This window comes from Plecotus auritus, assembly GCF_963455305.1.
Source record: "Plecotus auritus genome assembly, chromosome: 3".
Lineage (NCBI taxonomy): Eukaryota > Metazoa > Chordata > Mammalia > Chiroptera > Vespertilionidae > Plecotus > Plecotus auritus.
Genome location: NC_137772.1, coordinates 187,619,881 through 187,640,894, shown reverse-complemented (window position 1 = coordinate 187,640,894; position 21,014 = coordinate 187,619,881). Strand labels below are relative to the sequence as shown.

Below are 21,014 nucleotides of genomic sequence, written 5' to 3'. Positions count from 1 at the left end.
TCTGTCTATTTTGTCTTCTATTCTGTTCTGTTATTCTATTTGCCTACTGTTAGTTCTGGTTTTCTCTTTGTAATTATTGCCACGTAGCAGTGTGTCTAAAGTTTACTAGTGCTATCTTCCTCTTATTTTTTCTTCTGCTTTAATTATTTTGGTGGCCCTTTCATTCCATTTCTAATTCACATCTAAGTGGTCTGATTCAGTTTTTAGATTACAGTATGCCTGTTTTCTTGATCAATAGGACAGTTCAGAAGACAGGCTCAGGCTTCCTTTTGTTGTTGTTTACTTCTTGTAGGAGTGGCTTTAGGAAACAATTAGTTCAGTTGCCTACGGGTAAAAAGAATCCTTTTTTGTCAACAATTCCAAAATTAAAATCATTGCTTTCATATATAATCTTTAAGATGAAATATGGAAACTAATGATATTCACAACCGACATTGCCAAGGTCAGTACTAAGTTTCTTTTGTATTTGAAGTAGAAAGCTAATAGTACCCTACTCATAGAATTTTCCAGTCTAATTTTTGTTTTTCTAATAGGTGTTCAGTATAACAGGGCTCTTCTTAAGGACCGTTTGACTCTGTGTTCCTCTTTGCCCTCCCCCCTCATGCAAATAAGATGACCCCTACATCCAATCAAATCATCAGAGCAGGCTTTTCATCATTTTTAATGGAATGTCAGCCTTGCCACCTGCTTGCCTGGTACCCAAACCATCTGCATCTCTCTTCAATCTTCAACACAGAATATTCTTCAGAGGCTGTCATCAGAGAGGGCTACCTTCCGTTGCCTACTTGTTATTCTATTCCTGTCAAAACCCAGCTGACAGATATTCAAGGGCCATAACTCAAGTGACATGCAATCGCCATCTCCTCCATTTTTTCTTAAGTTTATTCTTCTCTTGACAAAGGTATTAGAAAGCTGTACACTCTTATCAGCAGTATGATGTGATGTTTAAAAATAGGGACTCAGGAAGTCAAATGAGAGTTGGGTTTAAATTCAGATCCCACCACTTAGTCCCAGTGGAATCTTGTCTAAATCCCATAATTTTTCTAAACCTCAGTTTCTTCATCTGTACAGTGGGGATAAAAATAATAGTGAAGAAGTGTGTTTATCCTGAATATCGAATGGTATTTTTAAAAATCAGATAACTAGAATTGTTTCCTTTTACACTTGTTTACTGGGAATCCAAGAGCTCTATTTAAAGTTCAATTACAGTGATTCCTGAACCTTTTGCCCGCGTGAGCAGTCTGTTGTCTAAGATCAATTGATTTTCCTAAAGCAAACAGTGAATTGAATTATCTATTTACAGTCTTATCTGCTGTGGGCAAAATTTCCCTGGAACAGCCCTGGCTGGTGTGGCTCAGTTGGTTGGGCGTCATACTGGCACCAAAGGTTGCTGGTTTGATTCCTGTCAGGGCACATGCCCAGGTTTTGGGCTTGATCTCCGGTGGGGGATGTGCAGGAGGCAACCAATCAATATTTTGCTCTTGAAACAACTAAGAGAAACTCCCAGAAATAATTATGAGAATGAGGTTAGTTCATTAGCGATATTGCAGTAGCTGGTAGAGGCAAGAGCCAGGAATATGTTTTAAGTCTGGGCTGAGAAAACAAAGTTATCTGTCCTTGTCCATGAGGGTGCTTTACCTGCAATGCCCTTTCCTAGCAGTGCCGATGCAGCTCATTACCAAGAATACTTGAACACTGGCCCCAAACTTTGACCTTTTTTTAATGTGTCTTTTTCTTCATCTTATTTCCCTTTCTGCCTATTCTGTTCTTGGTCTCTGTATATACATCTGAGCTGAGATCGACAGCCATTAACTCCTTGGCCATTCTGCTATCTGTGTCTTCTATTTCCTCCTGCTTTTCCTATTTATCCTCCCATTTCCTTCTCCATCTCTGTCCCTGTTACTAGCAAGTTCCTCCCCACATCCTGGCCATTCACCCCCTTCAGCCTCCAACCAACCTTAACGTTAGCAAAAACAACAAAAATTAAGATGGGTATAGTGGATTGAATAGTGGTGCCAAAATGTATGTCACACAAATCGACACTGCTACCCCTTATTACCTCAGAGTGTGGCGTTATCTGGAATAAGGGTCTTTGCAAATGTAATGAAGGTGAGGATTCTGAGATGATATCATCCTGGATAACAGCTGGCCTTAAATTCAATGGCAGGTGTCCTTATAAGAGACAGAAAAGAGAAGACAGAGACACAGGGAAGAAGGCCACGTGAAGACGGAGGCAGAGATAGGAGATCTGCTGCCATGAGACAAGGGCACTAGGGGTCACCAGAAGCTGGAAAAGACAAGGAAAGGTTCTCTGTAGAGCCTTCAGAAGGGGTGTGGCCCTGACAGCACCTCCATGTCAGACTTGTGAGAATAAATTCGTTGTTTATGCCACCGGTTTATGGTAATCTATTGTGGCAGCCTTAGAAACTCAGACCGTGGCCCTGGCTGGTCTGGCGCAGTGGATGGAGCGTCAGCCTGCGGACTGAAGGGTCGTGAGTTCGATTCCAGTCAAGGGCACATACCCGGGTTGTAGGCTTGGTCCCCAGTGTGGGGCATGCAGAAGGCAGCTGATCAATGATTCTCTCTCATCATTGATGTTTCTCTCTCTCGCCCTCTCCCTTCCTCTCTGAAATCAATAAAACTATATTTTTTTTAAAAAGAAAGAAACTCAGACCGTGGAAGACAGGACAGCCCCACAGGAACATTTATTTCACAATTGCTGAGCATTTTAAAATAATAAAAACATACTAGAAAAGAATATGAAGTCATTTTTCAATTATTAATAATAAGAGAAAGCTTGCTAAATTATATCTAACACATTATAGAACCAGCTCTTTACTGGCAATAAAGTACTCCTGAAGTTAATTCATATTTAAATTGTTTGAAACTCAGTGCATTTTTTTCCTGCAGGAGTCATATAGTATATTATGGATGTTTTCAGATATTAATCCATAATAATTTTGTTAGTCATATATAGGCTATAAATATCTTACAAAGTACTCATAATTTGGAACAGTACTTGCATACCAGGATTCAACAAATGTTACATATTATCAACTCCCCAACTAAATTATAAACTTTGAGACAGAGGCAATGTCCTATGCTTTTTATAATCCCAGAACCTACAGTATTTCTTATATGTGATATGCAATGAGTATTTGTTGAACTAATAAAAGGAATGAATAGCTATGTTTACAGTATCTCCATAAAAATCAAATCAAATATGTATAGAATTGACAAACTTATAATGTTACAGTAAAAAAAATTCATTCACAAAACAAAAATAACTTTAAAATTATTAAAGAACTGTAGCTATAATCAAGAGGATAAAAGGAAATCACTACCAAGGTGAAATTCTCCATATTTTAGCCCTGGAAGGCAGAGACCTTGTCCTATATTTCTCTGTAATTCCAGTGTCTTGCATAATGATTTCCACAGAATAGGCATGTGCAGCCTGGCACACAGGAAGGGCTAGAGGAAACCGTCATGCAGCTCTCTGGAGGTCTTTTTCTATGTAGCTCTCTCTCTCTGTAATTTCACCCCGACACGTCCAGCCGCCTCAGCTCCCTGAGCTCCGCACTCCATCCTCACCTCAGCTGGGCCTCTGGGCTCTCTGGTTTCCCTTCCTGGCACCTGCAGCCCATAAGCTGCCTCCAGGTAGAGAGCTGGGTTGTTCCTAGTGCTCACCTCATCTTTTTCCTGCCTAGAGATGAAGACCTACAGGTCTGTTGTTCAAAGTCGGAAAACAGCTGTTTCATATATTTTGTCCAGTTTTCTAATTGTTCACCATGAAAGTTTAAGTCCTTTCTTTGTCACTTCATCATGACTAAAAGCAGTTCCTATGCAAGTGTGCTGGTTAAAAGGAAAAAAAAAAAAAGGTAACTGTAAACGAAGACTTTTAAGTTCATGCAGTTGGCTCTGTTATTGATTGAGAATCGCAGAGCCGCGACTCAGTGGTGACGAGGCTCTGATGGCAGATTTTCAGTCTCGGTCAGCAGTTTACTTCAAGAACAGACTCTTTCATCTGCCCTTCCTGCTTCAGTGACTTAGAATGGGAGGGAAAAAAGAGACATATGTAATACTTTCAACAATAAAGATTTTTTTTAAAAAAAGAATGAACACTGGAATTCTAAAGTATAAAGAATGTTACCTGCACCAAAACACACACCTTGTACTAGCTTATTAGGAGGAGGGTGAATAAGTGTGTCATCTCCATTTATTTATGCATCCATTCTTACAGCCATAGTCTATTAGAATCTTCCATTGCTTTTCACAAACTGGTTTAAAGTTTTAATGATGATACATACAGATTTCCTCATGTAAGCATAGAGACCATTTCTGTTCATGTTATTTCCATGCAATCAGTCATTTTCCCTCCAAGGTCATAGCCCCATAGTTCTATCATACATATACAGTCTATTTTACAATTTACTGATTAATTAGGTCTGTTGTAAGCAGTGGTGGGCAGGAGACGGGAATGAGAGTCATTTTATCATTATATCTCCTAGGGGATTGTCCTGTCTGACAAAGGTATTTCTGAAAAACACTGAAATTCTATTTTTCGAAAATTTCAAATTTTACTAAAATGTGGTAATTGTCAACTTTATAACAGATGATTTTCTTTTCAGCATAGTGACTCTCTATTGTAATGGCAATCGGTCGACATTCTAAAAATTCATTTCCTCCTTAATGATGACCCGATTCTCAGAAGCTTTTATGTGAGCTGCCAGAACAGCAGTGAAACCTCATCAGCCAAAAGATATTTTGGGACCCTCTATGGCCCCAAATCCAAGATAATGACAGCTGAGAGACAACTTAGAATGAGCAAGAAGTTAATGTATAATACCTCGGTCATTTCATGGAAGTTAGAGCCCTGCCCCAAGATCCCCGGCCCTGAGATTTGAATTCTGTCATGTTCAGACAGGAGTCCCAGAGCGCCTTCATGGTTCCTTGGTGTCAGCACAGAGTAGCTGATGTCAGGTGTCTACATCATTCTGTCTCCCTGGTTGTTTAGTGTCTCTTCCTGGGTAGATGTTCGCTGATGAGTGTTAATATTCACTTCAAAGATCTCCACACTACATGACCACTACCAAAAATTCATCCAGCCCTGGCTGGTGTGGCTCAGTTGGTTGAGTGTCATCCTATGCACCAAAAGGTCTCTGGTTTGATTCCCAGTCAGGGCACATGCCAGGTTGTGGTTTAATCCCCAGTTGGTGTGCATATGGGAGGCAACTGATTGATGATTTTCTCTCACATCAATGTTTCTCTCTCTCTCTTTCTCTCACCTTTTCCCTTCCTCTGTCCCCAAAATCAATAACAATACAGGGTATCACAAGAAAATGTATACGCACTTTGAATTATTATTAATTCCAGTGGGTTAAATCTGAAAAGAAAAAAAACATCACTTGAACTATCCAAAAACCGTATGAGGATACATTTCTGGGGGATACCCTATATATGAAAAAAACAAGAATTCACACATATACCTCTCTCCAGACTTCTTCTGGATCCCTGTATATTTAACTAAGGTATATAATTTATCTATAATTGATATAAACAAACTGTATAATATACTTATTGATCAGGTCTTTTGTAAGCAAGGCATGTAAGTTCAGGAGAGCAGAGATCTTTATAGTTCATCGAAGTTGTTTACTATACCCCCAGCACTTGTAATAGTGTCAGGCACATGACTACTCAATGAATAGTTCTTAAATGAATAAATATTAAATAAAAAGCTTTGTCAGTATGTGTGAGAAATATAAATTCTTAGAGAATTCCTATTAATTAGTTGACTATCTAATCTTATCTTTTCCCTTATTGTAAATAATATTTGGATGAACAGAAGTATAGAATTTTAATATAGTTAAATGTATCAATCTTTTCATCTATGGTAAGCCATTTTTTGCCTCTTATATGAGAAACTAGAGGTCCAGTGCACAAAATCATGTGCGGGTAGGGTCCCTAGGCCTAGCCTGCGATCAGGGCCATCTTCTGCCGGCTCGCCAGTCCCCAGTCCCACCCCCGCCGCCACCCCCCAGTTCTCTGTGGTTCCCTATCACAGCATGGCTCCGGTTCCCCAGAGCCTGCGGGCCGGGGGGAGGGACCAAGAGGCAGAGGTCGGCCATTCTGCTACTCACCTTGGTTCACCATGGTTTCCCGTTCATCTTGCTGCAATCAGAGCCTGCGGGCCTGGCAGGGGAGTGACCAAGAGGTGGTCAATGCACCTCATGGCAACTGGTCGAGCAGTTGTTCTGGTCAGCTTATGGTCGCTGGCCTCTTATTATGTAGGATTCTCTGCTGAAAAGTCTTAAATATATCCTATATAATAAAAGGCTAATATGCAAATGACCAAACAGCGGAACAGCTGGTCACTGTGATGCGCACTGACCACCAGGGTGCAGACGCTCAATGCAGGAGCTTCCTCCTGGTGGTCAGTGCGCTCCCACAGGGGGAGCACTGCTCAGCCAGAAGCCGAGCTCAGGGCTGGTGAGCGCAGCGGCGGGAGCCTTTCCCGCCTCATGGCAGCGCTAAGGAAGTCCGACTGCTGGCAGTGGGACATCCTCCTAGGGCTCCCGGACTGCAAGAGGGCCTGAATTTCATGCACCGGGTCTCTAGTTCTAGTATAATTTCTTCTAACCTATCTTTGCCCCACTGGTCTCCAATGATATCTCTGTTGTTTATTAAGTTTTAATGTCAACGTGAGTCTGTTTCTAGGCTCTCTATATTGTTCCATTGTTTGTCTATCTTGTTTATTTATTTGTAATTTCTAGACAGTTGATGTCATTGAATAGCTAATAGAGCAATCTACTATGAGCATCTGTTTTCTGGATGAACTTAAGCTGTTGTAAGTTGATTTTCCTTATTTGGACCAGTGGTTCTCAAACTTAGGGTGCGTAAGAAGAGCGTGTAAAAACACAGATTGCTGGAGTTTCTCTGATTTCTTAGGTCTGGGGTGGGGCTTGAGAATTTTCATTTTTAAGAAGTTTTCATGTGCTGTTGATGCTGCTTGCTATCAATATGTTCACGACTTCAGTAGCCATTGTTTATCCCTTTTCCCCTAGAATTAATGTCATTAGATTTAAATAGTACTGTATATTAATATTAAACATCATATTAGAAAGGCAGATTTATTTAAAGTATAATATTGGAAATAAGTTTATGAATACATAATATTTTGGACTTAAAGTAAATGTTGCTGTGATTTAAAAAAAAAAGAATATAAATATGAATGCTGTCCTCCCAGACTTTAATAGTAGGAGTTGTTTATTTTTTTTAATGTAAATTATTTTCTTAGACCAGGGGTGGGCAAACTTTTTCACTCGAGGGCCACAATGGGTTCTTAAACTGGACCGGAGGGCCGGAACAAAAGCATGGATGGAGTGTTTGTGTGAACTAATATAAATTCAAAGTAAAGGAGCGGAGGGGAGAGCAAGAGAACCGGATAGAACAGCCGGATCCGGCCCGCGGGCCCTAGTTTGCCCAAGGCTGTCTTAGACTATGAAAACTTAGAGCATGTTCTTCTTCAGACCTAAGTATTATATAGAAACTATAAGATGAGTAGTTTAACAGGCTATGCTCTATATGCAAAAAGCATTTTTACTAGTCTAAACTTAGTGTTTTAATTTCAAAATTTTCAGAAAGAAAAAATTATAGAAAAATATTTCACCAAAGATAGGTAAATATTTAGTGCATCATTTTATTATTTCTAAGAGTTTTATAGATGAAAATTTAAATTCTCTGGGTTTATAACACTTTGAACTTGCCTTCTATTGTCACCATAAATCCTATGACTGAGACACTGGTCAATAACTCATTCAGAATGTATGCTAAAATTGTTCTCTTTGATTTAAAAAAAAATACTGTTTAATCTTATGTTTGCTTAAAATTTACTTGTTTTAAGCCCCAGACATATGTTCATTTAACATTGTGATTAATCTAAAATATCTAAAATACTTACACTTTCATATATAAATAGTAATAAATAATATATCATGAATATCTGAATATAATTGATACTATATTTGTGTTATGGCTGATTCTTTTTAAAAAGCAGCTCTGGCTCACTGAAAAATTCATATTTCAAAAGTCCATTAATTTAATTGTTTCTGGAGAATGTGAGCTCTACTGAAAGTGGATACAAGTTGGATACAGGGGAAATTAAATAAGTGAAGTACCATCAAAAAATCAAAGAGATCTCACATCTACTTTAATTAAATGCTGGACAGGAACATATTGTATCTTACTATTTAATTCACTAAAATGTTAAATACTTTAAAGCACAAAGGTGATTATCAGGAGTTTTAAAGCAAAACACTGAAGGATTGTTTAAAAAAATATTAAAACTCTAACAATATTGTTATGAAATACTCCTCCACCCTCCCACTGAGAGTCCATTTGACTAATAGAGATGCTTAATGTATCTATTTTATAATATTCCTTTGGCCTTGGCCCACAGGCTAACTGCAGACATTTCTCAATTAGGCATTTTGTTGCCTAAGATACTAATTGAAATTCAGGGCAGGGGAAAATACATCACTGGCCTTTGTCTATCTATGAAAGGCCTTCTTATTAGACTTTATTTTCTGTAAAAGCTACTTTTCTCTGCAAACTGAGAGGGACCCTGTGTGTGAAGTGTGGTCAGTGGAGTCTTCCAGAACAGCATAGACACCAGTTGCTCACCAGCCGGAAGCCTTCATGCCTCTCAACAGTGCAGCTCGGGCTGAGGAGCCCCAAGGGGCAGGTGCCAAAAGAAGACTCACTCACGCTTTCTAAAGTTCTTTCCCAGGGCTGGGGGAAGGGAGCCCTCCTTTGAGCTCCTGTGTGGCACTCGGAGGCTCCAAGGAGGTAAAGCTTGTTCTCATCCCCCAAACACTCCGTTTTCTCCCTTCCTTTGAGCCAAATAAGACTGTAGTCAGAGCTTAAAGCTATGACCCTTTCGCTCTCTGTTTTCAGAGTACTCCCTGCCTCCTCCAGAGATTGGAGGCCCAGAAAGTGAGGAATTCATTTTGCAGAGGACTTTTCATTTTCTCCTTGTTTATTTTATTCTTTGCCTCTCAGTCTGTTTTCTTTGCCTTTCTGCCTCAGCATCTGCATCAGGGAGTCTTAATGATACACAGTAGTAGCTCAGACTTAGGGACCTGGCTGGCCTGAGTCAAAACTTAGAGCTCTCTCTAGCCCAGCCAGAGTAAGCTCATTGTTGAGCATTGACCTATGAACCAGGAGGTCACGGTTCCATTTCCAGTCAGGGCACATGCCCAGGTTGTAGGCTCGATCCCCAGTGTGGGGTGTGCAGGAGGCAGCCAATCGATGATTCTCTCTTATCATTAATGTCTCTCTCTCTCCCTCTCCCTTCCTCTTTGAAATCAATAAAAATATGAGACTCCCCAGAAGTCAGGTAATTGAGGCTTATGTCCCATCCTGAGCTAAGGGTCTTCAAAGGGGAGGAAGGCAATTCACAGGATGGTGAGAAGAACAAATGCTTGGTAAACACTGTTGCCATGCCATGCAGGTAAGTCTTTCTTTCTTATATATATTTTTTATTGATTTCAGAGTGGAAGGGAGAGAGAGAGAGAGATAGAAACATCAGTGATGAGAGAGAATCATTGATCAGCTGCCTCCTGCATGCCCCCCTCTGTCCCACTGGGGACAGAGCCTGCAATCTGGGCATGTGCACTTGACTGGAATCGAACCCGGGACCCTTCAGTCCTCAGGCCAAAGCTCTGTCCACTGAGCCAAATCAGCTAGGGTGGTAAGTCTTTCTGATATAAAAAGTTATCTCTGGAAAGAACAGAAGTGTAGGAGAAACCAAGATGGTGGCATAGGTAAACACCTAAACTGCTGCCTCGCACAACGATTTCAAAACTATAACTAAAAGACAAAACGGACATCATCCAGAACCACAGGAAGGCTGGCTGAGTGGAAATTCTACAACTAGAAGGAAAGAGAAAAGCACACTGTGACTCAGAGGAGCTGCAGGAGGCAGAGGTACTGAGACAAGCGTGCAGAGAGGACTGGCAACTGAGTGTGCAGCTGGCTTTCTCATTCAGGAGGGAGACAAAAGCTCCCGACTGTGCTGAACTCCAGTTCCGGGTGAGACTCTGGGGACCCAGACTCATACGGGGTGAAACTGGACTGTCAGGAAAGAGAAAAGCACACTGAGACTCAGAGGAGCTGCAGAAGACAGAGGTATGGAGGCGCGCGTGCAGAGAGGGCAGGCAACTGAGTATGCGGCTGGCTTTCTCAAGTGGGAGGGAGACAAAAGCTCCCGACTGCACTGAACTCCAGTTCCGGGCGAGACTCTGGGGACCCAGATTCATTCAGGGAGAAACTGGGCTGCCTGGCAGCGAGCGAAACTCGAGGGCGGCTTTTGCTCAGAAGTGCTTGCAGCAATTATCACGGGACACTGAGACACAGGGGCCTATTAGGGCAGGGCTGATGGGAAACCAATGCTGTCTGCTCCGCCCTGAGACTCCGCCCCATCCAAACTGAGCACAGAGGCTTTTGCAAGTCTTGTGTCATAAGGGTGTCTCCAGCACAGAAGTTCTCCCGTAGTAGACACAGCTGATCCTCACAGGCAATTGGCCTGGAGGTCAGTTCCTCCCAGTGATACCAACAACAATCAAGGCTTAACTACAACAAGACTGTGCACACAGCCCACAAAGGGGTGCACCAAGAGTGTCCACCTCAGGTAACTGGGGAGGCTGAGCCACTGGGCCCTATAGGACACCTAGCACACAAAGCCACTCTATCAATTCAGGGAAGCAGCCAAAATGTAGAGACAAAGAAACAGATGACAAATGAAAGAAATGGAGGAAAGCAAACAACTGGATACAGAGTTCAAAACCATGGTTATAAGGTTTTTCAAGAATTTTCTAGAAAAGGCTGATAAATTTAGTGAGACCCTCAAGGATATGAAAAAGGATCAACTAGAAATTAAGCATACACTGACTGAAATAAAAAATAATATACAGAGATCTAACAGCGGACTAGAGGATCGCAAGAATCAAGTCAAAGATTTGAAATACAAAGAAGCAAAAAACACCCAACCAGAAAAGCAAAAAGAAAAAAGAATCCAAAAATATGAAGATAGTGTAAGGAGCCTCTGGGACAACTTCAAGCGTACCAACATCCGAATTATGGGGGTGCCAGAAGAAGAGAGAGAGAATGATAATGAAAACCTATTTGAAGAAATAATGACAGAAAACTTCCCCCACCTGGTGAAAGAAATAGACTTATAAGTCCAGGAAACGCACAGAACCCCAAACAAAAGGAATCCAAAGAGGACCACACCAAGACATATCATAATTAAAATGCCAAGTGCAAAAGACAAAGAGAGAATATTAAGAGCAGCAAGAGAAAAACAGTTACCTACAAGGGAGCACCCATACAACTGTCAGCTGATTTCTCAACAGAAACTATGCAGGCCAGACGGGAGTGGCAAGAAATATTCAAAGTGATGAATAGCAAGAACCTACAACCAAGATTACCCAGCAAAGCTATCATTTGGAATTGAAGGGCAGATAAAGAGCTTCACAGATAAGAAAAATCTAAAGGACTTCATCACCACCAAACCAGTATTATATGAAATGCTGAAAGGTATTCTTTAAGAAGAGGAAGAAGAAGAAAAAAGGTAAAGATAAAAATTATGAACAAATACATATCTATCAACAAGTGAATCTAAAAATCAAGTGAATAAAAAATCTGATGAACAGAATAAACTGGTGAATATAATAGAATCAGGGGCATAGAAAGGGAGTGGACTGACATTTCTCGGGGCGGAAGGGGGTGTGGGGGGTGTGGGAAGAGACTGGACAAAAATCGTACACCTATGGATGAGGACAGTGGGAGGTGGGTAAGGGCAGAAGGTGAGGTAGGAACCGGGTGGAGGGGAGCTATGAGGGAAAAAAGAGGAACAATTGTAATAATCTGAACAATAAAGATTTATTAAATTAAAAAAAATTTTATCTCTGATAATAGCTCTCCTGCTGGTCCAGTTCCACTACCTGAATTCTTCTAGACAGTTAAGGGGAGGTCAAGGGCTTTTCCTGAGTGAGCTAGATCTCGATTGTCTGCAGCTTGAAATAATCCACATGCCAGAGGGGCACGTTCTGAGGAGGCACATGCTGCTCCGCCTCTGCTTTGATAAACAGAGGCATGTGGTGCAGTGGGAGAAAGAAAACAGGCAACAGAGAGAGGTCTCCAATCTCCAGGAGCAGCTCCAGGGCCCTTTCCTATCTTCATGATATATGCTTTGTGTTCATGTTGTGAACCACTAAGACACATGCAAGATACCAATTTTCAGGAAATCCAAGACTCAAGTTTACAAAAAGCCTTTGTGTACCCCACTGCTCATATGGCTAAATCAGACAATCCTTTATAATAAAAGCCTAATATGCAAATTGACCAAACGGCGGAACGACCAGTTGCTATGATGCGCACTGACCACCAGGGGGCAGACACTCAATGTAGGAGCTGACCCCTGGTGGTCAGTGCGCTCCCACAGAGGGAGTGCTGCTCAGCCAGAAGCTGGGCTCATGGCTGGCGAGTGCAGCGGCAGTGGAGGGAGCCTCTCCCGCCTCTGCGGCAGCGCTAAGGAGCAGCGAGTTGAGCAGTAAAGAGCAGCAAGCAGGCAGGCCGTAAGGAGTGAGTGGTCCTGGACTGCGAGAGAGATGTCTGACTGCCAGTTTAGGCCCGATCCCCAGGGAGCCAGTAGGTGGACATCCCCCAAGGGGTCCCAGACTACGAGAGGGCACAGGCCGGGCTGAAGGAGCCCCCCCACCCCAGTGTATGAATTTTGTGCACTGGGCCTCTAGTATAATCTAAGAAGCCACGTATCAATTATCAACCTGTACATTTCCTACAAATAATATAAACAAACTAGTAGAGTATGTGTATGGAGTTTTAGCCTTTAAAGAGTACATTATAAGTCACTAGTTAGATCATTTCATCCTTGTCCTGGCCCAGGGCCAGTCACAGATGTCCAGGGGTCCCTGGAGATGAGCTTAGAGCTTCCTTTGACCACAAGTGAACTGCAAGCTTACCCAGTAGTCCCTGTCCTTTGCTAATACTGTTTACCTCTCACTTGGACCTTACAGCTTCCAAATTTCACTATCTAGGTCTTCCCCTATATCTCATCTTATCACTCCTGTCACAACAAAATTCCTTTCTTTAGGTCAGTGGTCGGCAAATTCATTAGTCAACAGAGCCAAATATCAACAGTACAACGATTGAAATTTCTTTTGAGAGCCAAATTTTTTAAACTTAAACTTCTTCTAATGCCACTTTTTCAAAATAGACTGGCCCAGGCCGTGGTATTTTGTGGAAGAGCCACACCCAAGGGGCCAAAGAGCCGCATGTGGCTCGCGAGCCACAGTTTGCCGACCACTGCTTTAGGTGATTCCAAAGTTCACTTTCCACTTATTTCAAGGCAAAAGGAAAAGCAGATACCAGGAAGACCTTGGTCAGGGGAGTTCTTTTGGAAACTTTAATGTAGATGTAAGAAGTAGAAATTTGATTACCAAAAGACACATCTTTGAATTTCTTAGACTTTTAATATAATTGTTGAAATTGGAATGCCAGTTAATTTAAGACAGCTCAGTACTTCAAATTTTGTAACTTATCTATACTAATAAAAGGGTAATATGCTAATTAGACCAGACATCTTCTGGACGTCCTTCTGGACAAAGCCACAGTGGCAGGGGCCAAGGCAGAATGGTTAGGGGCAATCAGGCCAGCAGGGGAAGGCAGTTAGGGGTGATCAGGCTGGCAGGGGAGGGCAGTTAGGGGGCAATCAGGTGGCAGGAGAGGGGAGTTAGGGGATGATCAGGTCAGCAGGGGAGCAGTTAGGGGGCGATCAGGCTGGCAGGCAGAGGTGGTTAGGGGCGATCAGGCCAGCAGGAGAGAGCAGTTAGGGGTATTCAGGCCAGCAAGGGAGGGCAGTTAAGACGCGATCAGGCCAGCAGGGGAGCAGTTAGGGGGCAATTAGGCCAGCAGGCAGAGGTGGTTAGGGGCAATCAGGCAGGCAGGCAGGTGAGCAGTTAGGAGCCAGCAGTCCCGGATTGTGAGAGGGATGTCTGGCAGTCAGACATCCCCCGAGGGGTCCTGGATTGGAGAGGGTACAGGCCAGGCTGAGGGGCCCCCTGCCCCGTGCACGAATTTCATGCACCGGGCCTCTAGTATTGTAATAAGCACATATTAACACTGTTCATTTTCATGTGGGAATAAATGGGCTCTATAGATAAAGTTAAAAGTAAGATATAAAGAAACTCTGGAAGTATATAAAAGATGTTAAGAACAATGGGTAGTGGGGTGCAGAAACTAGGCTGATGGAAGTGACATTTTTATTCATTGTATACAATTTTATAATTTCTGGATCTGGCACCAGTATCTCCTCATCTTCAGTTGTTCTTGAGATGAGTTAGAATTATATGTACATGTTGAATGGCACTTTCAAAGAAACTTCAAATGGCTACTGATAAAGAACATTCTGAAGGATCTCCAACACAGTCCCACAAATGGCTTTAACTAACTAAAAACTACCTATTAATAAAGATGCTTGATAGCTCATTACAATTCATAACGTGCTTTTAGAAACACTTTCTCACTTATTTCTGACAACTCTGGAGTTGAGTTGCAAAGCTGGTTTTCTGCTTGTAGAGGTAAGAAAACAGAAAGCCCCAGGAATTATTTCGGTGGAAGCCAGAGTTTGAATCCAGGTCCATGTCCGGAACTGTGTATATTCTACCCCCCACCTCTTTACAAAACAGCTGCCTTTTTGAAGCTATTATTTTTGATACTATTCCATATATCAAAGACTTCATTTAACTATATTCACTATTATGTTAACCTTTCTCCTCTATTACCAATGTTTGGGCTAAACTTTATTTCTTGGATAATACAGGTGTTTTATAGCAACAAAAACAAACAGCGAAGTCAGACCTGCCAGATACCCTGTAAAAGCTTAATCAGTCAGCATCTGCTAAACACACTGTACATATGTACCCAAAGTATAAACAAAAATAGTGTCTCTCATAACCCTCAGTCTCTTGAGGGGTTAACTTGTTCATTCCAAAGCACGTTATAAATTATATTAATTTCCCCTTTCTGTTCAGCCTTTTCTTCCTGATGGTAGGTACTCATCTTGCATTTTGTGATCTTCAGTCCCCTCTCCTTTCTCATCACTCTACATTTTTTCTTTCAATGTTTACTTCTATTTTTAAACAGTCACTTTAATGCATACCATTACTTCCATTTTTGTTCGCTTCTTTTCCTTTTACAATGTCTCCTCTCAATAAAAAAATATATATAGTGTGTTCCCACACTGATGGAAACTAAAATTACTTATCATAATGAAGGATTTTTGAGACTGTTGATGCTATTTATCTCTTGGGTTAGATCATTCTTTAAAGCAAGGTCACAATAAAGTCTGTGAAGCTGAGGCGAAAGGAGGATTGGCTAGAGATCAAATTATTTCTGGAATATTTGTGAACCCAGCCCTCATGTTTATTGCACAATGTAGATTTTAAATCTATTTAGTGTATTACCTAAATTTCCTTTTTCATTTAATAAGTAATTAGAGTAATTGTGTAATCGGGGTAGCATGTATGTTCATAGTTATAATGAGATACTATCAGAAAACTATCATACCCACACTCATTATGGTGTTTTGCATCTTTAAAGTAATAAATGAGACATTTAAAAAAGAAAAATCAAGCAAATTTAAGAAAGATCAAGCAAGAAGCTACTAGACTATTTTGGGAAGTGATCTTGGTTTCCTGACTTCAAGGTCGATTATAGGAAACAGAAAAATTCTACATTTTATATAAACAAAAGCTCATTCCAAAACAATCAGTGTATTCGTGCTACCACACCAACTCACAAAAGCCACATTTTTTATTGATAAAAAAAATAACTTGCAGCCCATTGAGTGAATGTGCTTAAATGACTGTGCTTGTGAAACATAATATCGCGATTACTGGATCTGATGTATGCTGGATCAATGCCAGCACAATGCAGTACTTTGCTGATAATAGTGTGAAACATGTTTCTGGCTGCAGTAAATCTGTCTATAGACTTCAAAAAACAAAGATATTTTGTCAGCAGTAACCAAATTGTGTAAAATCTTACAGTCTCAAAAGACCACATATCGTTTGATTCCATTTATATGAAATGTCTAGCATAGGCAAGTAGGAAGGAGATTAGTGGTTGAGGGAATGAGGCCGTGGGAGGGGGGACAATAGCTAAAAGGTACAAAATTTTTTTTCAAGATGATAAATATGTTCAGAAATTAATTATGCTGATGGTCACAACTCTGACTACAAAAACCATTGAAATGTACATTTTAAACGGGTGAATTATAATTATGTGAATTATATCTTAATAAAGTTGATACCAAAAACATCTTACACAAAAAGCTTTCCTATGAAACACATGTTCCACCCATCTAAGATGCAATGTAAATGTTTGTTAAACTCTTATTTCTAAAACTTAGAATATCTGGGTTTTATTTGTTGTTGTTTTAGTGAAGAAAGAAAAGCTACAGATGGGGTATAAGAAAATCAGTCATGTATTATTTATTTTGTGCCATTTACTGCAAATGTGTACGTGCAATAAAAGGGCAGATTTTATGTGGCTGTCAAGATTTTGCTAATGATAAATGTTTGAAATGAGGCACTGAAATGTGAACTGCTTGTGAAATGGACTGGTCTCTGACTTCTAATGGGGCAGTTATCCCACAGGAGAGACGCCTGTATTGCTTCAGATTCAGTCCAGGGTAGTTAACCCTTCGTGGTGCCACATTTTTCAGAGCAAGATTTGCATAAACCTCACAGTAAGAGTTACAGAATCTTGGGTTCATTATAGCTTTGTTACTCTTGTATAGTCCCTTGCTCCTTGCCAATCAGGACCTGATCGTCTTGTCTCACCCTTTTTTTTCTCTCTCTCTCTCTACTCCTCTGCTTTAATTTTATGCCATTATTTAAATCTGATGGTCCATTCAGCCCGGGGCGGTTGGAAGGACTCTGGAGTTGGGCTGTAAGGAGCCATGGTGGCTTACTGTCGTTTTCTGCTGTCTCAGAGTAACATTTTCTGATGCTTTGGTCTGTGCGTTGTTCAAAAGGCTCCTTTAAAAAGGCAGAGGTCTTGTGGTTAAATAACTTGAGCGTACGCTGCATACCATGCCTTCCTCTGACATAGACTCAGTGCATGCTAGCATATTGAGGGCTCTGAGAACAACGAAGAAATATGTAACTGTATTTAACCTAATATTTTCCAAATTTATGCTTTGTTTTTATAATCCTCACCTGAGGATATATTTTACTGATTTTAGAGAGAGGGGAAGGGGAAGAGAGAGAGAGAGAGAGAGAGAAATAGAGAGAGTGAGAGAGAGAAATAACACGTATGTGCCCGGACCTAGGTAAGTGCCCTGACTGGGAATTGAACCGACAACCTTTCAGTTCACAGGATGACACCCAACCAACTGAGCCACCTGGCCAGAGCCCAAACTTATGTTTGAGTGACTCCTAATTACCCCGCATAGAACTACCCAACTTCAGAACTCGGTGGAAAATGCTCTCCCGAAGTCATAATTCTCTCCTCCTTTATTACTTTTTCCCAGCCATCACAAATCTCTATATTTATTTTTTCTTGCTGGGCATGTTTGTTTTAAGCCACACTTCAAACTTGCCCTGTCTGTTTTTCTAGTGATTGCCCAGGTATTAAGTCTGGATGGCATCTGCAAATGCTGAGTATATGGTGCTCTGGATACATGTTTTTTCATTGGTGGCTCTCGAGTCCTAAAGAACTGTGAAGTCCACAGCACTGCCGGTGTCAAACATTCCAGTGCAGAGAAGTCCTAAGAGGGAAGGGCAAGGAGAATTATTGTCTACTCTTCTCTTTCACAAGAGAAGTGTTAATTTTTGGCCAAATGAAGGAAAATAAACGTTACGGTCTTGAACTGCCTGAATTGCCTGGCAGTGGCACCTTTCTGGGAGAGAAGTGAGAAAGCTGGTACGGCATTCCCTGTGCTTTCCTCTCTCCAGCTTTCTCCGCTTGGACCAGAGCAGCTGTCCCTTTATCCACTCACAGATCCAGAAACTCCTGGTTTGACTATCCAAATTAATATTATCATTATTTATAGGGACATCACTTGCTCTCACATTCACTTCCTTGGAAACTCTCTTTTTCTTACAACTCTATTCAGGCACTTTGATCCTTATTTAGGTCATTGGGTTTTTTTACTGTACTCTTATTTGTTTGCTTGTTTATTTGTTTATCATCACATCAATCAATGACCAAGTCCTGTTCATTCTAACTGAGATGTACCTCCACATTCCTCATCATCTTTTGCTTTGGGCTGTTCCAGCACCAACTTCATTTATTCTCTGGGGCTCTTTCTTCTTATAGCTCCTCCCCCACCCCCCAACAGAGTCACTTGCCAAAACATAGGTCTGGTCACACGGCTGTTTCACTTAAAAGACTTTCCTGGTTCCCCACATTGCTTTGTTTAGCATAGAATTTCCTGCAAAATCTGTCTCAAATTCTTTGTTCCAACCACACGAGACTGCGTATTTCCCAAGCCACAGCCAAGTTAAGACCTTTGAAGGTTCCAAGCACTGAACACATTTTGGCCCCTCCCACTGTCTCACAGGTTAACAACACTAATCGGTAATTTAACATTTTGTTGTAGGAAATCACACCACCTTAGGCATAAGCTGAAAGTAATGAGCACTTTTCTAGATTTTTCTGAATTTCTCCCTTTCCTCTCTAGCAGCTCTCCAGCTTCGCCGGAGCCCCCAGGAAATGTTCATTCTGACTGTTGGGTCGGTTAGCACTGCCCTCCCCACAAATCTGACTCCGCTTTTGTGCAAAAGTTGGCCTCTGGCTGGAAAGTCTATTCTCCTCTTCATCCATGTAGTTAACTGCTTGCCCTTCAAGGTTCGGCTCAAATGTAACTTCCTTTATAAAGCTTTTTCTGCCGCCCCCAGGAGTATTGATCACTCAGCTTTTTGGGGGGAATCTTTGCAGCAGCACTTGTTCGGTTACGATAAACGATTTGTGTCTCACACCCCTGCTCACATCCCCATGTATTATCATTAAGTCCTCACAATGACCATATCATATTAAGGATTGGGATACCCATTTTTTACAGATGAGTAAACTGGAACGTCTGTCACTTACCTCACACAAGCTATTATTAAGATCTCCTGTGACAATGAATATAATCTATAATAATAAAAGCATAATATGCTAATTAGACCAGACGTCCTTCCAGAAGACCTTCCAGACTTCCTTCTGGACAACCTTCCGGACGATCTTCCTGACTAAGCCAGGGCTGTGAGGGAAACCCGGGTCCTGGGTGCCAGAGGGAAGCCGGTGTCAGCAACAGCAGGGAGGAAGGCCTACTCTTGCACGAATTTCGTGCATCGGGCCTCTAGTTAATTTATAAAAGATGAAGAGCCATATAACTGGAAGGCATGATTATTTTTGATACATTACTCTGGTGTGTGGTAGTAAGTGTTCACGTTGATATTTTCTTCTTGACAATAGTGGAGGGAATTTTATGATTCCCACATAAGGAAATCCTTTCAATGTTAATTAAAGTAAAATGTTAAGAATGCTGCTATGCTCAGGTGCCATGAAAATAATGAGGATAGTCTTATCCCACACATTTCAGGTTAATCCCCTCTCCCTTGAGGAAAAGCTGAGACTCAGGTCTCTGGAGGTGAAAGGCAAAGGCTAAAGCTGTCCCTGGTTGTGCCATTTTTCTCCCGTTTCTCTCATGCTTTATTTTTCTCACCCTCATTATTCTTCATGGAATTGTTTTAGTAGAGTTCAGCACCATCGTTTCCCAGTAAGAAAAAAATTGTGGGAGATAAATATCATGAGTGGTGCGCAAAACAACAGTAGCAATCTTTTAAATTTATCATGGAAGCAAAGAATATTGCCCATAGAATTTAATCTTTGGCAATCAAAAGGATTTCTAGCAAAATAAATAAGACTAGTTTTCTTTCTCGCTGGGTCTTAAGGCTTATTGCTAGCAAGCCTTTCAGTTTAACCAGTTTCCCAGCCAAGATTTTCCTTAATTAGCATCAGGAGTTTTCATTAGCTATTTTATGAGTTATTGGTTAGAGATCCTCATTAGCTTTGCCGTGGCCTTAAAATTATCTTGACATTTACTACCTTACTATATAAGATTTTATGGTTAATTCTCAGTATATACAAACTAGGCCTCTGGTCATTACATTTTTTACAGGGTACACACATTTTACAGAATCTCTTGTATCTTAACATTTTCTTTATAATTTTATACAAATTACTGGCATCCAATTTATCAGGCTTCCTCATGTTGTTATACACATAAATAAGAAAAAGTATGTATCACTCAGTTATAGTAGATCTTTTGAGAAGTAGAAAAATATCAAGGTTTCATGTTTTTGCAAAATAAAATAATTTAATGAAATTTTATAATTTGGCTTTATCGCCAAACTTTACCATTTTTTATTGTATGCTTTTGAGCATGTATGCTCAAAGTATTGTCCAGGGAGCAGGGAGTAAAGTAATGTTTCTGTCTCCAAGTCACTAGACTATGTAATGAAGAATAATTAAACATCTAGTTATTTAGGCATATTTTAGTTCAAGGTGTGTTGTTTTCCCTTTGTTCCACACTCTAAAACAATGCAAGACAGAACGCCACCATCCATGCAATAATACTCTTTTAAAATTTTGTGTTTAACAATTTGCTTATTGTTTTGTTTTTCATTCCATCGATATGAGGGCCTAAAATGTGCCAGAAATTAGAACACATTGATGAACAATACAGAAAGGTTTATTATATTCAGATGAAAAGGAAATTTAGTAAATGTAAAATGTGTAAACAGTAAGTAAAGAACCAATTTCAAGTAATGATTAGTGCCACACAATTCCCTCAACAATTATTATTTTATTTTTTTTAACTTGGAAGGAGTTATGCAATTTATTGAGTGAGAAAATAGGCTGTAAAATATCTTTACATGGTA

The 21,014-nt window shown here is 40.7% G+C and overlaps 1 protein-coding gene across 5 annotated transcripts in view; it reads left to right on the top strand.

Moving 5' to 3' along the window:
- BICD1 (BICD cargo adaptor 1) overlaps positions 1-21,014 on the top strand; it is a 210,101-nt gene that overhangs the window by 123,532 nt on the left and 65,555 nt on the right. The window lies entirely within an intron of this gene.